Raw genomic sequence first — 14,305 nt, 5'->3', positions numbered from 1 at the left:
AAAGGGTTCGTTTAAACCAAGACCGCCATCTAGCTGGGTCAACAAATACAACTAATGGTTCATTAAGCTTCAGTTGGACATAACTACTTAAAGGGATACTTCACCGATTTAGCATTAAGCTTTGTATCAGTAGAAACCCGGTAGTATTTCTGAATGACCCCCTGAGACCAGAGATCTCTGGATTGTGGGTCTTGAAAAAAACCTCGTCATCGGAGGATTTTTTTTGCCAGAAGCTAGACTACAGCCAGAGCTAGTTCTGCGTGTTTTCAACCGGCCCATAGGGGGTGGGACTGTCACTACCCTATGTGAGTCGAGTGTCAGCCATCTTGAAGCTAAACTAACAGGCTCTCTCTTTTCAGCAGCAACCTTGCAATTATGTGCATTCAAACTACCACACACGTGTACCACATTGGTACAGATCGGAAAATATGCACAACACTTTATTACAGACAGAATACTTGACAAACTACGCGAGATTCGCCTGCTACAGAGACCACACCTCAGCCTGTGGTGTCGCTTGATGCCTCTCGCCGGGGAAGGGGACATCAAAAGCGGTGTGCGAGAAAGCGGAAACGCGGAACGAGGGCAGGAGTTCGAGCTAGGTGGAAAGCTAACGCTAGCCGGCCACCTTTCCCATCCATCCTGCTTGCAAATGTCCGCTCATTAGACAACAAACTGGACTACATACAACTTCAACCAAACTCCCAATGCCAGTTCAGAGACTGCTGTGTTTTTGTTGTTGTGGAAACATGGCTGAACAACAGTGTACCGGACTCCACTATCCAGCTACCCGGCCTGCTAGCCTTCCGAGCAGATAGAGATCCTGCTCTGTCAGGTAAGACTCGTGGAAGTGGGCTGTGCATATATGTTAACACAGACTGGTGCAGAAACGCAGTGCTTGTATCCAACTACGGCTGGTGGAGTTTGTGACTGTTAAATGCCGACCATTCTACATTCCACGCAAATTCACAGCTGTGTTTATATTCTGTGTTTATGTACATCCCACCAAGCGCTAATGCTACCAATGCGTTAGCTGAACTTTACTGAGCTATAAGTGAGCTCCAAAGCACACATCCGGATGGACTATTTATTGTTGCTGGTGATTTCAACCACGCAAATCTCAGAAAGTTCTTATATTCTACCTTCACCTCACGGTGACCCTAACTTATAACAATAAGTGCTCTGTTACAAGTCGACTTATGCCTTGTCTTTTGTTGTCTGTTGTCTGTCCTGTCCCTTGTCTGTCTTCAATGCTCTACTTTATGTCTCTAACGTGTGTGCACGAAATTTAGCCTGTCTCCTATGTCGTTTATTTTTATAAAATGTCGTTTTTTTTGTCGTTATACAATGTATATGGTTGGAATGACAATAAAACCCACTTGACTTGACTTCACTTGACTTGACTTGACTTGACTACCCTCTGTAACCAGTAGGCATGGCTTGGGAGTGGGGGAAGCAAGTGCAAGTGCATTTTCTGGCTTTTCTCGGTCTATAAGGCACCAACTTCTAAAATTATTTCACATTTCTACTACATAAATGACCCAATTTAAATACATATTCATCTTTCCAGCGGTAAAATATCCCTTTAACAGCCCCAATAAGCTACATCATAGTGGTTCTACTCCACATATTTCAATTTCTTCCCAGTTTGAACAGTAGGAGACTATTAAAAAAAAAAAGAAAAAGAGTACTGTTGTGGCTGGGTTGGATCAGTGGGTAGAGCAGGCACACATATACTGAGAGGTTTATGCCTTGACGCAGAGGTCCAGGGTTCACCCTGTGACAATTTCCTGCATGTTTTCCCCATTTCTCACCTAGCTTCCCTGTCAAATTAAAGGTGGAAAAGCCCAAAAAATAATCTTAAAGAAAAAGTGCTGCTCTTTTATGCTTCTGTACCTCTTGGCGACAGGTGTCGAGAACTTCTCTATCATTATGCCTTAAAATGTGAAATTTAGAAAAGTGAGCACGCTCCATCTCTCTGAGCTCTTTTAACAATTTCTTTGATCTCTGTGGATATTTATAAGATCAGCAAGACACATCATCTCGATCTTAATAAGGTTTCCAACCAATTACAGTTAGAGTAAATCTTCATGGAAATTACTCATTTTGCCTGTTTGCTGGAAGACATTGGGATGTTAAATGGGAAAAAGAAGAGACAAGTCTGCCTTATTGCAGAAATGGCTCAAGGCATTCACGCATGCATTCTGGCATGTACGCACACACACACACACACACACACACACACACACACACACACACACACACACACACACACGCACACACACTCTCTCTCTTGCTCTTGCTCTCTCTCTCTCTCTCTCTAATACTATTGAATTGGTATTGTGTATTTCTTCCCAGCACTCCTCTTGAGCCTTATCTACTTTGTCAGCTGAAACGGTTTTAGCAGTTCAACCTATCAACTGCCTCTTTTTAACTCTAAATTGCAAGTTCTTGATAATCCCAAATCCTTTGATCAAGGGTTTGGTTTTATAATACTGATAGATATGCTACTCCTCTGGACAGACTAAGTGGTAGCTGTGGGCTTCATAGAAGGGTACACACTAGCAGAGAGCACAGAGAGATGCTTAGCAGCAATTCTAGGAGGGCAATCCCAGAAGCATGTGAGAAAGAACTATGACAGATTACAAGTGCCCCCACACCCCCTTGTTAAGTGGTGATGTGTAGCAAGTACATTTAACAACTTTTATGCTTGCTTTGAGGCAATCGGAAGCCAACAAGCAAAAACAGCTGAAGCACAGGTAATGGATGGGTAGGGGGCACCTTTCCCATAAACATAATCCCTGTGAGCACTAAGGCATTAGCAATTAGTGTAGTAGTCACCAATTACTCTCTAAAAGTTGACAGTCGGATATTCACGTATCACTCACAACTCCTAGTTCACACTCCTAGTTTGTAATGGAAGCTTTCTGTTTAAAGGAACACGCCGACTTATTGGGACTTCAGCTTATTCACCGTAACCCCCAGAGGTAGATAAGTCCATACATACCCTTCTCATCTCCCTGTGTGCTGTAAGGCTGTCTGACGGCTCTACCGGTAGCAGCCCATCACAAAACATGCAGGTGAATGGTTCCAACAATCCTACTGCTCCGAATAAGTGACAAAATAACGCCAACATGTTCCTATTTACATGTTGTGATTTGTATACGTATACATCCATCTTCTAACGTAAACAAACCGGGAACTATATTCTCAGACAGGCTTGCTGCAAAGCAAATCACTCCGCCCAAGTAGCAGAATTCTTCTTCTGAGAATATAGTTCCCGGTTTGTTTACGGTAAGGCTGTGTCTCATGTGACCTTTTCATTTGTATACGCTGTGACTATACAAATCACAACATGTAAATAGGAACATTTTGGTGTTATTTTGTCACTTATTTGGAGCAGTAGGATTGTTGGAACCAGTCACCTGCATGTTCTGTGATGGGCTGCTAGCCGTCAGACAGCCTTACAGCACACAGGGAGATGAGAAGGGTATGTATGGACTTATCTACCTCTGGGGGTTACGGTGAATAAGCTGAAGTCCCAATAATTCGGCGTGTTCCTTTAAGTTTGTAGTGTGATGTGACCCGTATGACATTATGAGGGCTTCTAGTTCAATTCAGTTTTATTTATAGTATAAAATCATAACAAGAGTTATCTCAACACTTTACAGTAGGTCTAGACTGGCACCCGGATAGCTCAGTTGGCAGAGCGGGCGACCATATATCAAGGTTTACTCCTTGACGCAGTGACCCTGGTTCAACTCCGACCTGCAGTTCTTTGCTGCATGTCATTCCCCCTCTCTCTCCCCTTTCATGTCTTCAGCTGTCCTGTCAAATAAAGGCCTAAAGTTTCCCTTAAACACTCTATAATTTACAAAGACCCAATAATTCCCCAAAGAGCAAGCATTTATTGCAACAGTGGTGAGGAACAACTTCCTTTTAGGCAGAAACCTCGAGTGGTGAGAAAAAACTTCCTTTTAGGGAGAAACCTCGGACAGACCTAAGCTCTTGGTGGGCAGTGTCTGACGGTGCTGGTTGGGGGTACAATGAACAGTGGCAAAAATAGTCACAATAAAGATAATGGAACTATGAATAGAAATAGTAGTTGTTGTAGTTCATGGCGTAGCACGACACTGCAGGGCATAGCAGGGCGCCGAGCAAGACCACGGCAGCAGTTGCAACAATGATTTAGGTGCTCCCCAGAGCTAAATTAGTAACGAGCATTTCTGGGACATGCACACAGATGGAAAGAGAGAGGAGAGAGGAGCTCAGTGTGTCAAAGGAAGTCCCCCAGCAGTCTAAAACTATAACAGCTTAACTAAGAGCTGGGTCAGCTCTATGAGGGTTGGTAGATGAATCTGACGGCTTTGAAGAGAAGCAGAGAAGAGTGTCTTTATTTGCTTGCTGGCTTGCCTTGGCAATGGTATATTTGTGTATGTGTATGATGGGGTGGGTCTTCTTTCAGTCTTTCCATTCATTAATGCATGCAACACATGATATCATGACAGCTAACTAATTACCATGAAATGTGGTTTGCATATTTGTAATCCCAGAGGACAATTGTTATTGTGGCGTTTAAGTTTTTGTTCATTTTAAATCATAATCATTTCAGGAGTCACCGGAGTTGACATTATTACAAAACATAGTAAAATAAAAGGCACTGAACAATACAATTAAATGAGAAGAAAACCTGCAACATACAAAAGAGATTCTTACAATCACACAGTCTAAGAAGCAGATTACAATAAAAATGAATGGACAAGTTGTCCATTCCATTCATTTCATTTCAAAATGCTTTTAATCCCAATGACCTTTCCTGCAACAACATCATAAGGAGAAACCTTTTGATGTAATTTTTTAATTTTCTTGATTCAAATAATCCAGCATAATGTAAAACAATTTCCTCAATCTTTTTTGACAGGATGCTAAATTATTTTGACCCCAGGGTGATACACATGGCAACATAATGAGCAACTGAAGTGTTTAGCAGCAACAACTGGGCGTTGGCAGGTAGAATTGAATTAATCAGCTGACAGGAATGCATATACCGGTAGCACTGTACAATTAGTTTTATGTCTGGACTGCTCCCCCCGGGGGCTGGATGCTGAAGGTTTATAGCCAAATCAAAACAGTCCATGTGTAATTTATGCCCCAAGTCTGACCCCCATCAGCACTGTGGTACCCACTTAGCTCCTGGCAAGTAACACAAGCTAATTCAAACAGAGATACTGTATATCTTCTAGCTGCAAATAAATGGGTTTAAAGCCATTAAGAAAACCAGAGGCAACTAGTCTAATAAATACTGACAAATATTTCTTTAAGTCATTGTCATAGAGTTATGGACATTGTATGTATGGCAATGATTTGCTTTTATGATGTGGATGGACTGCATTTTGACAGAATTTTCTAGTTTTCAACAACTACTCAAAGAGATTTTACAGTACAGTCCATTTACAAACACATTGATTCACTGTTGTATTGGCTGCCATACAAGGTGCTCATCAGATGAATATTTGCACACATTCACAGCACAGCATCGGGGGTACAGTGTCTTGCCCAACAACACATCAACATGGGACTGCAGGGCCAGGGATTGAACCACCAACCTAATGACTGGTAGAAAACCACTCTACCACCTGAGCCACAGCCGTTATGGTTTATGAAATAAAAATACACTTAATAGTGCATTTTGTTGACCTTATAGGAACAGCTGAAAGACTTGCTGGCATACTCATATATATAGTACATACACATATATACACATACATGCATACATTTATATATAAACATATATGCACATACACTCAGAATACCCCATTGTACATATCTGTCATAGACTTGGTGACAAATGCACTATAGCTTTAAGGAAACTTCTGAAATTTGGAAGAAAATAGAGGTTGGGGATAAGTGCATGTTTACTACCTACATGTTTAATATTCCAGAGGACGTTACAAGTAACTCTGATACATCATGTTTAAGAGCTGCTTTCCACCTAAGATTGCATTTGTATTTTCTTATTTTTATGTGTTCTTGCTGTGTCCTTTATCAGTGATCAGAACACTAGCGGCAGACATACTTGTCTATATTTAAAAAGGAGATGTCCAATGACAGAACTGGGCTGGCCACTATGGTGATAGAGAGGGGGGTGACATGCAACAATCTGGATTTAAACTGGAAATGTTTTGTTTGTTTTTGGGGGAGGACTTTCTGGTGGAGTGGAGACATGTAACGCTGAGTGGCAGCATGACATGACTGCTTTGTAGAAGATGCAGATATTGAGAAATTAATTAGAAAAATGTGTTACCCTTACCATTATCACATCCTCTCTTTTTCTATATGTCAAAAACTTTTCAACAATCCCTGGCATTCCCACTCAGGTTTTTATGTGCAAATTGAAATTTACATAAACATGGTGGAGGGAAACCTCCTACAGTCACTGTCTGGCTATAGCTAAGTATAGCTAAGTAGCTACAGTAAAGTGGCCGCAACCCTAGTAAATACAGGCTTTCTGTTTTAAGTTTGTAGTGTGATGTGACCCTTGTGACCTTATGAGAGCTTCTAGTTCAATTCAGTTTTATTTATAGTATCAAATCATAACAAGAGTTATCTCAACACTTTACAGATAGAGTAGGTCTAGACGTGCACCCGGATAGCTCAGATGGTAGAGCGGGCGATCATATACACAGTGAGCCCGGTTCAACTCCGACCTGTGGTTCTTTGCTGCATGTCATTCCCCCTCTCTCTCTGCAATTACTAGGTCTACAAAACTGTAACTTGTTAGAGAAAATATCCCTCTGGAATAATCCAGTTGCAGCCCAAAACCTCAAGAAACCCAGAGCACAACAGCTAAACATTACCTGTGAAAAGATTAAAGCTTATAACCTCTGGCTGGCAGAGGTCATCGTTTTCCAATAAAGAGTCAATAGAAAAAACAACGGCCCTGCTGTCGTCAAATAGTATATCCAGTACCTGCGCAGTTGTGAACATTTTCTTTTTCCGTCTACCTGGAAAAAACGAGTGTTGTGGATTTCATAGAAAACAAATGACAATATAATCCAAAATAGAATGAAAACTGTGGTATGCTGTGTATCTGTGCGCATTTTGCATAATGCAGTTGAGACGAAAGTCAGACACCGTAAGCTACGCAGGCAGCTATCGAGAATCCATTTTTCAAATTGGATGATTGACACCTCTGTTGAACAGTTAGTCAATAGAATTTAGAGACAGTCTCAAGATCAATGTCAACAGCACCTTAGCCAACCACAATGAGGCTTACACACTGTAGGCCAATAGATGCCTCCTATGTTCTCCATGTTAAAACCTCCTCCCTAAACTGAAAATACCGGTAGACTAGAGCTGGGCAATATATCAATATTATATCGATATCGTGATATGAGACTAGATATTGTCTTAGATTTGGGATCTAGATCTAATATTGTAATATAGCATAAGTATTGTCTTTTCCTGGTTTTAAAGGCTGCAGTACAGTAAAGTTACGTCATTTTCTGAACTTACCAGACTGCTGTAACTGTTGTATTATTTGCCTTTACCCACTTAATCATTATATCCATATTACTGATGATTATTTATCAAAAATCTCACTGTGTAAATATTTTGTGAAAGCACCAATAGTCAACACTACAATATCGTTGCGGTATCGATATTGAGGTATTTGGTCAAAAATATTGTGCCATTTGATTTTGTCCATATCGCCAAGTCCTACCGTAGACTGTCAGGAACTATTTCAAAGTGACACAAAAACATTGGAATAACATTTAGCAGCGTTGATATGCCTTCAAACACAACTTTTCATCACAAAACAGCAAAGTTAAGATAATTTATGATTATGGCTGTAAATTCAGGTTACTTTTTTGCTCTTCTTTGGCTGCTATCAGCGGAGTTCCCCTTTCATATGACATATCATTTGTAGTATGGAGTAAAAAAATCGCTAGTTTCACATAATGCTTTTCCTATGTGCTCATTTAGTTGCTTGGTGTTGGAGTACTGTTTTGTATAAGTAAAAAAGGTTATCATGGGTTTTTAGCCGAGCTTTGTCCTGTTAAGCAGATGTGATACATGAATATGTTGCTACGTGTTTAGCATGCCCATGTATGGTGTTTGCTGTGAGTTACATCCAAGGGAGTAAGAGCCTCAACAAAGCGTACCTCCTATGGAGCCATTTTGATGCTATCAAGCTATCACCTGCCGTTAGCATCCCATTGACTCGATTCATTTTGGCGTCACTTTGACAGAAAATAACTTTACATCTGAAGCGCTTTAAAGACTCTATTTGTCCATTGTTTATTTCTAAAGAAACACTACAATGTATAAAAGGCTCCATTACCTTGTATCTCACGTTATGGCTCCGTAGCAGACGCTTTTATAAAAATAGGCTAACGATTGTGTCATAACCACACAACTTTCTGTCGCATAGTAGAGGATTTACCCTATAGTCAGGAGAAGCTCACAGGCAGTTTGGACTTACATTAGCTGATTAAGTTTAATTACTAATGTTAACTAGCATTTTAGTTAGCAATAATTAGCCTGTGCCTATGTTATCTCCTTACATATACCTACGCTCTCCGTCTCTGTAAGATTGGGAATGATTGAGATTTCTCTTGACACAGCTACCAGACAACTTTAAGACAGGTTGCTCACGTCACATCTACATCTTCAAGCTCAGTTGGAGGCTGCTCAGTAACGCTCAGCCAGCACCGGAAAAGGGCTTCTAATATCCTTCACTGGTCTTCGTTGCAAGTCTACGGCGTCACTTTGTCCATTTTACTGTCTATGGTTAAATCACCGCCCCCGGAGGTTAACTCTTGTTGAAGCAGCCTATTGACTAGTTTGATGTTCTCTGCAGAGATGTACATTGTAGTGTCATCTGCGTAGATTTCCATGCCTGCATTTTTTAATACATATGCCATATTATTTACAAAGAATAAAAAATAAAGAAGAGGACCCAGGCAACTTCCTTGTGGAATACTGCAAGTCTCCATGTTTGAAATGATGCCGTTAAACATCACACATTGTTGTCTATCAAACAAGTAACTTTTCATCCAATCAATCGTCTCTGAATCTAGTAGTAGCTCATGATCTATAATATCAAATGCTGCACTAAAATCTAATAGCACAGCTCCCACAACTGACTTCCTGTCGAGTTTTTGTCACAGTCACAGCAGTGCTCCTGTCTTTCCCTTGAGTTTCCCTGTGTTCCCCACTCCTCTTGTGTCTTCCTTATCCCCTTTTTGCGTGTGGTGTGCGTGCGTGCGTGCGTGCGTGCGTGCGTGCGTGCGTGCGTGCGTGCGAGTGTGCGTGTGTGTGTGTTGTTCCTGTTTTTCTATTAATCAGAGCAATCAGCTCATCATCTCTCCTGGCTTACCACACACTTGGCTACAATGAGCTCATCAACCAATTGTATATCAACCCCGCTTTTCTTCCACTCATCTCCAGATCGTTGCTCCAGACTCAGTAGTAGTCCCTACTCCAGTGACTCTACTAGTAGATTCTACTTGTGTATTTGTGACCTCATCTAATGCGTGTCTTCTGACTATGAGTATTTGTATGTCAAGCGAACAGGTTTCCATCATATTAATGAATAAATTGTCTGCAACTCGGACATGGCCTTTGTGGACCCCGTTGAAAGATTGCTTGGGTTGACTCATGATGCTGGCATTCTCAGAGAGAGCGCACTTTATCTGGAATTTGAGGAAAGGAGAGTAAAGGGCCTTCTCCTTGGAGATAGTGGATACCCACTGAAGATTTAAAGCTGAGTTTGGCCTAGCAATGTCACAGAACTATTAACATGAAATTGAGAGAGGAGAAAGCAGAAAACAATTCACTAAAGAATGGTGAATATGTCCGAGTAGTCTATATCCACAACGTTTCACTTCCTGGATTGATCTCATTCTGACGAAAATGTCGCCGGATGTTACTCTTTTCAGATGTAAGTTTTCAGATGTCCCGTTACCTTCGGCTTTCTTTGTGTTGTAATTTTAAACTCTGGTGGATTTCTGAGGACTATGGTTAACTGCTCCTCAGATCTCTGCAGGGTAAATCCAGACAACTAGCTAGACTATCTGTCCAATCTAAGTTTTCTGTTGCACGAATAAATAACCTTTGAATGTACACATGTTCCACCAAAACAAGTTCCTTCCTGAGGTTATTTTGCAGAGGCACCTGGGCTCCACTAGGTGCATGACGTGATTGGTTTAAAGAAATGCCAATAAATCAGAGCACGTTTTTCTTCCATCCCGTATTGCTGCGTGGACTAGCCAGACCCTCCTCCGCAGCACTGTGGAGGAAGGTCTGGCAATGCGAAACTAACGTTCTAAGTTATCCACTTTAAAGGGGTGATAGAATGATTATATAGGGTATTTTACACTGTTCCTTAAGGTCTCCTAATAGGGTATGTAACATTGGTTGGGCTGAAAATTGCCCGAATGATATTTTATTAGGCCCTTAACTACCCTGTGAATATGGCTCTATTTGGAACACCAGCTTTTCTTCCAAATATGGTATGCTCATGAATATTCAGAATAAGCTACGTGCTGATTGGTTTGAGCAAACTACATAGAAACACATGGGGCACTCGACAGCAGGTCTCATATTTCAGACACTGCAAAGTTATACATTGTTTATCGGGCTATTTCTTTATTAAATTCACTTCTGAGACTTTTTTTAGCGAGAAATCAACTTTATTAAGCTCAAATATGGGCCTGCCTTCCTTCACAGACCCCGGCCTGCTATGAGGTACTTGGAGCTCCGTCACGGCAGCCCACAGCACTCCATATCCACGCAAAGTGGAAACTGTTTTTTTGCCTGCAACTCCCCTCTTCCTGCTAGCTAAATGGCCCGTGTATGTGAGTGAGAGCGCGGTCAGCGAGCTTGTTAGGCCAGCAATCTCTTACCTCAGTTCCAGTTAATCTTTTAATGTGTGTAATTATAATGTGTTGAGTTATTTAAACAAACGATTGGGGAAATAAACGGATGTAACCCGTTTGTAGCTACAAATCAGATAGTTAGCTTCATTTTTGGTGTAATTCCGAGTATTACAGTTTGAATTTTGTCACGCCACGTATACAACATCTAGCTAAATGTCTTATAAAGCTAAAAACGGTGTCCGATTTCAAATTAATAAATATTTGTGAAGAGTAGGCCTTTCGTTATCTGCAAATGTCCCTTCAATCCTAGCTACCTGTGTAGCTACAAATCACGGATAGTTAGCTTCATTTTTGGCGTAATTCGAGTATATTTACAGTTTGAATTTCATCACGCCACGTATACAACATCTAGCTAAATGTTTTATAAAGCTAACAACGGTGTCCTATTTCAAGTTAATGAATATTTCTGAATTTCAGAGGAATTCTAAGAGGAGGCTAGCTAGCTCTCATTGATAGAGCTACATCCAGCCGCAGGCTCTATCAATGAGACAAGCATCGTTTATTTCCCCAATCCTTTGTTTAAATAACTCAACACATTCTAATTACACACATTAAAAGATTAACTGAAACCTGTGGTAAGAGATTGCTGGCGTAACAAGCTCGCTGACCGCGCTCTCACTCACATACACCGGGCATTTAGCTAGCAGGAAGAGGGGAGTTACAGGCCCTGGAGCTCTGTCAGAGCAGGGGCATTTGATTGTCTATTAGCCCAAGAGACGGAGCTCCAAGTACCTCACAGCAGGCCGGGGTGTGCGAAGGAAGGCAGGCCGGGCGGCAAGGCAGCAACACAGGCAGCACCGGCGCTGAACTCCGACACACAGTCGGACAAAATTTGCAATTAGCCATCCATTTTTGTAAAGTGGTCCATATTTGAGCTTTACATAGTTGATTTCTCGCATGAAAAAGTTTCAGAAGTGAATTTTGTAATGGAATAGCAGAGATCTGCGTGACCTAGCTAGATTCAGAAGACTACCTGATCTCAGGTCAGTTGTGTAGCCTATGTAAATGTTGGGGCGTGACCGTTCTCTTAATACACCCATGGGCTGACAAAGGTACAGGTTTTTGGGAGGTTGACGTCAACTTCCAGCTTTGTTGAGATTCGCCCGTTTTCAGCGGCAGTTTCAAAATATGAGATTTTCATAGTAAAGGGGTGTCAATGGGACTTTGAGCTTCTATGTATGTCCTATTTACCCACCGAACTGTCGTTATTCAACTATGACAGGGTAAAATCGGTTTTGCATTCTATCACCCCTTTAACCATTGGGGTTGATAGCTCTGAGATGACGTTCTATCCCGTAAAAGTGGGGGAATCTTTTCCGAAAAAATAAATTATGATAGTGCTGTATATAGACTTTTTTGGTGACGGAACTGATGATTCCTTTTGTTAAAAGATCTTTCCATTTCTTCCTCAACTGTCGCCATTACATTTGTTTTTGATTGGGCTAGTAATCGATTTCCATGCTGTTCGTGTTTGTTTGTGTTGTTTAATTTAGCTGTGAGAATGCTATGCACTGCGTACAAATCTACATACATGTTTTCTTATTTCTCTCTAAATTAATTTTTCTTATGGTTTGCGTTATCCATCTCTTCAGTGTTTGAAGAAGTTAAAGTTTGCTTTGGATAGGAGTGTGTTGCTTGGCAACAATCATTGCTTTGTGTGTAATCGCGTGTACACGCATGATAAGACCACCAGTGTCTAGACTCCATCGGGGGGATATGTCTTGTTTCTCTACCCCTCTAAAAAATTATTATTATTTATCTAATTTCCAAAGACGACTTTATATTTCATATGCATATGCACAATAAATCTTTGCAAATCTGCAACAAAGTCTCTGCTGATTGAAATGTAGTTCAAGGAGCGGTTTCACACAAAACAAAGTGGCACTACAACAATCTGTGACTTTCTTGACTTGCAAAATTATCTTTTAAATTGACAAACATATGTGTAATTCATGACACAATTCAAATGGGGTCAAAAAATGATTTTTCTCTTGCCATTTACTACTTTCTTTCAGAAATAAGGTCCCATGGGATCCACTAGAAAGGGAAAGGGACTTCACCCCTATATAAACCTGTTAAACCTTATCTGCTTCTTGGTTAGTGTTCTGTGTTTGAGTCCACTTGCCAACATTTTCTTACAATTGCAGCTCAAGGGTAAAGGTTTTTCTTCTCTACTGATTGTGCCGTTTTCTAACTGCTTCGCTGTTTTAATTACTTGCTTATCACGTTAACAATCCCAAAGGATTTGGATGCCTTTGTCTAGTTTCATCAATCACATAACACCAAAAGCCAATGTGTCCCCACTGTCTCCACAGCACACAAGGCAGTAGCCTCCCCTCAATTTTCTCTTTACAGTTCAGTCTGTTGACAAAAAGGTTCAGACTCGACCTGATCTGAGAAAACATCAATGTCATGAAATAGGACATTTCAGAAACAGAGGACAATGTTAAAGGGTAACTACCGTTTTTTTTTTCAACCCGGGCCCCATTTCCCCATGCATTTGTGTCTAATAGACTGATGTGACCAAAGATCTTTTCCGAGCGTCTGAGAAGTTGTTTGCTTTTTCCCCCGTCACTCGTCAAGATTTGGCGTAACGAAAGAACAATTGCATGCCAGGGTCATTAACATACTGATGTTCAGCATTCATGAGGTGCTTTGCATTGACTATTTATGGTTAAAAATGGGCGTGTACAGGGCAGGATAAGAGGCTGATTCACGTACGCACACTTGTGGGTAATCTGTGATTTATAAAGGGAACATTGCTTACAGGTATGCGTACGCACGGTTTTATAAATCTGAATGTTTTATAAATAAGAGCCCAGGGCTGTGAGACATGAGCAAATATAAACCATTGTTTTTATTGAAAACCTTTTAGATAACACAAAACCATGGATGCATTATAGCCTATAGACCGCACACAACACTGCATGCAGCTGCAGCCTCTCTCTAGTCCCTCGTCTGCTCTTCATCCGTATGCTTCATTCATAGACTATAGCCTACTCTGGCTCAAATGAATACAGGCGGCCATCCAATTATAATCCATCCACATTGTCGAAATTATTTAAATATTGAGCCATTACAATCAATTCAATTTTATTTATAGTATCAAATCATAACAACAGTTATTTCAAGACACTTTACAGATAGAGCAGGTCTAGACCACACTTTATAATATACAAAGACCCAACAATTCCAGTAATTTTCCCAAGACCATTTAGTGTGACAGTGGCGAGGAAAAACTCCCTTTTAAGGAAGAAACCTCGGTGGTGAGAAAATCTTCCTTTAAGGGAGAAACCTGGGACAGACCCAGGCTCTTGGTAGGCGGTGTCTGACGGTGCCAGTTGGAGGTGTGATGAACAGTG

This window comes from Perca flavescens, chromosome 22, assembly GCF_004354835.1.
Source record: "Perca flavescens isolate YP-PL-M2 chromosome 22, PFLA_1.0, whole genome shotgun sequence".
Lineage (NCBI taxonomy): Eukaryota > Metazoa > Chordata > Actinopteri > Perciformes > Percidae > Perca > Perca flavescens.
Note: the sequence above shows the minus strand (reverse complement) of the source record.